Source organism: Charadrius vociferus, unplaced genomic scaffold (genome assembly GCF_000708025.1).
Source record: "Charadrius vociferus isolate BGI_N301 unplaced genomic scaffold, ASM70802v2 scaffold29, whole genome shotgun sequence".
In the NCBI taxonomy this organism is placed as follows: domain Eukaryota; kingdom Metazoa; phylum Chordata; class Aves; order Charadriiformes; family Charadriidae; genus Charadrius; species Charadrius vociferus.
Window position 1 is genome coordinate 91,931 of NW_009650180.1, and position 3,860 is coordinate 95,790.

Sequence of the window (3,860 nt, forward strand, 5' to 3'; positions counted from 1 at the left end):
TTATAGTTGATGCCCCGGCATGGTATGCAGAGAGGCTCTTGCTTATACTTATTGCTATAACAACCAAGGCCAACCAGCTTTGTTACTTGCCTTGTTGGAGGGTCAGAAGTGGAAAAGCGTAGTGGGGTCATTCCCCTTACTAATTTCTGTTGTGCCTTTGGTATGGGCTGGGCAGTGTCTGATAGCAATTTCTGTAGGTAGCTGGATTGATTCCAGCAAGTCATATATTTCTTCTCCATTCAATACTTTTTTTTCCTGATGATGTGATAAATCCTCATTCCATCCATAACATCCCAGTTGCATGACATACCCTGAAGGCATATCAAGAATCTGTATAAATATTAAGTTCTTTACCTTTTTCCAGACGTGCTGCACGCGTTAAAGCTACCAGCTCAGCTCCTTATGCGCTCGTTGCTGGGAGAGGTTCAGCTTCTATTACCTGCCCTTGGCTGACCACAGCATATCCAGTACAACGTTGTCCATGCAGGTAGTAAGATGAGGCATCTACAGAGTTAGGTCAGGATTCTGCAAAGAAACATCAGTTATATCTGCTCATGGTGTACTTGAACTATTCATCACCTGCTCACACTGGTGATGTTCTTCCCCATCATCAGGCGAGGGTATTAAGGTTGCTGGATTCAAAGTACCACATCTTTTCAAAATTACATTATCTGCCATTAGAAGGATCAGTTCATATCACTGTGCCCGTTGTGGTGATAGGGCTTGGGTTACATACTGTTTCAACAGTATTTCCACTTCATGTGGGATGTGAACTGTTTCAGGGTGTCCCAGTATGAGGGGGCGACTTCTTTCTAATATTGTGTCTGCTCTTGCCACTGATTTAATGCAGGCTGGTGCTCCTGCTGCAACTGGATCTAGTTGCACATAGTATGCAACCAGCCTCTGGTGGGGTCCTAATTTCTGTGTTATCACTCCACTGGCTATTCCTTTTAGTTCATGCACATATAAATTGAAGGGCTTTGCATAATCTGGGAGCCCAAGAGCTGATGCCAAAGCTCCTTTTATCACTTTAAAGGCTTGTTCTCTTTCTGGACCTCACGCAATAGGTTCTACCTCCTCATTTCTTGATGTTTCTGTCAGAGGCTTTGTTAATTCTCCTAATCCAGGAATCCATGTCCGACAAAATCCCACAGCTCCAAGGAACCCTCGCAACTGTTTCTTTGTGATTTGACGTGGAAGCTTTACTATTACCTCTATTCTTTCTGGAATTATTACTTGCTGCCCTTCCATTAGGATGAACCCTAAATATTTGACTTCCTTCTGACACAGCTGAAGTTTGGACAGAGATGCACGATGACCTTTCTCTGCTAAGACAATACATAGATGTATAGTATCTTTTATACAAGTGTATTTGTCTTTAATCATATTGTTCAAGAGCTGATTCACTCCCTAATTCTATATCTTTCAAATAATTTCTCAGTATTCGAGAAAAAATTGTAGGACATCCTGCAAATCCTTGCAGGAGACGTGTCCAGATTAATTGTTGTCCTTTCCATGTAAAGGCAAATAAAAGCTGGCTGTCTTCATCTAAAGGAATAATGAAGAAGGTGGCGCTTAAATCAATCACAGTAAAATATTTTGCCCAATGTAGTATTTGTAAAAGTGTAGTAGAGGGATTGGGCACTACTGGATAAGGAGCCACTCTGTACTGATTAATTACCTGTAGATCTTGTACAAAACGGTATTCTGGGTCCCCATCCTCATCCAATTGATTCTTTTATTCAGGGAGTATAGGAGTATTATATGGCGACACACATACTTTTAAAAGCCTTTGGGCTAAATATCGGTCTATTTGCTTTTGAATGCTTTGTTCAGCCTCTTGGGGAATAGGATACTGTTTCACAGCCAGAGGAGGGCTTTCTCCCTTTGTTTTTATGTTTACAGGTTGAGCCAAAACTAGCAATCCTATATCCATGCTAGTTTTACTCCACAGCTTTGTTGATATGGATTTCAATATTTCCGGTGGTTTTAGCTCATTATTTGGGCTCTCAGTGACCACAGCCACTCCCATGATTATTAAATCTATTCCTTCAGGTGACTAGCCTCCCCTCCAGATTCACAGGGTCCCGTTCCTCTAGTCATTGTGATGGCGAGACTTCACAGAGCAGTTCCCTCCAGTGATATTCTCTTCCTGGTGTCCTGTCCTGCGGTCAGTATGGGCATTCTGAACATAAATGTCCTAAATTCCCACAATAGTAGCACTCCCTTCCAGCATTCCTTCCCATTTCTCTTTCCTCTTTTCTCGGTCTTAGTTCAGACCACAAATACACTTCTGAGTTTAGAATTAACTCAGGTGGTATAATTACATTAAAACTTACAACCAAGATCTCAAAAGTTTTGCTATAATCTAGACATAACATTCCCTATATTTCTGAACACAAACCACAGGCATAATGCTTTGCTAGAACCAGAGTGCAACATCCTTGTTAGTTCATCAATAAGTCCAATAAATGAAATGCTGTTATCTCACTTTGAGTGGGATTTGTCTTTACTCTCTAGAAGACATTAAGGCTCTATAAAAGTAGCAAAGTAGCATTAGACGGGAACAGAGCCCAGAGCTTCTGAACTATGACCGCTAGTTCTTAGCTGGAATCACTCTTTCAAAGTCTAGAGAGAAAAAAAGACCAAAAAAAAGACAAAAAAAACCCCTAACAACATTCATCAGTTTGATTATCCTGAGCAGTAGACAGGCAGTTTCCAATTGGACTCTACTATCTAAGCATTATCCCTACTTATTTTTGTTGTTTTATTCACACTATTATGTCAGTAAATAGGAGTCTTTCTCTTCCTTCTCTCTAGTCTGGATTTCTGTCACCTCACCTTTGGTCTTGAAATTCTGGTAATTTTTATTTTATTTTTTTAAAAGGCATAATTTTTATTTGCTCAGTCTTCCTATATATGTTGCTACATACATAATTTACAGCTTATTTCAAAGCAACTACGACAAATACAGAATACTATTGAAGATTTGTACTGAAAATCAGAAGAGTGACAAATCTGGCTATTGGTAAGTTATATACACTCACAATCTAAAATTACTCAGATTATGGGAAAATAGCAAGAGAATTGCTAAATTTTCAGAAGAAAGCATACTAGGAGTGTGTGTGTGTCTCCCCCCCCCACCCTCAACAGGCTGCAACAACTATAAAATAAGAATTTAATATAATCAGAAAAGATTTCTTGTTTCAGAAAGAGCAATTATGGCTTAATGAGTCATCTGTCATGAATTTATAGTATTCAAACACAAACAGCGTGTTACAACTTGAAACAAGATTGCTTTGCCAAAGACTACAGGCCTACCTGAAAAGTTTACATTATAAGCTATAGGCTCTCCTTGTAACCTATGCAAAATGTCACAGTCAAAGAAAAATACAAAAGTGTGTTAAATAAGCCATGCACAAGTATAAATCCTTATTCTTGTGGGACTAAATAACTACACTCTAAGTCCTCAGAAGTTTAAGCAGCATATAATTTATATGAAAGTGAACTGAAATTCACTAACATAAGATGCATTCTCAGCCAAGTTGAACAAAACAGCATATGTACAATCAGCAAGACACTGATCTTATCACTCACGTTTCAACAGAATTTGCTCTGAATCTCCTAAAAAGACTTGACTACATACCGAAATAAGATATAGAATACGTGAAAGAACATGTAGCAAAAGAAGCCATGAAGTCTAAGTTAGTCTAGGTACACACAGTTATACAGAGTAGGAAAGGAATTTGTTGCTTTTGCCATTTATTTACTAGCGTGCTTCAAGAAGTTTCAAAGCACAAAATGGGCAAAGTTCTACTTGCCAAATCTGAGCTTTACTTTTGCTATGTTTTTTTCCCTAC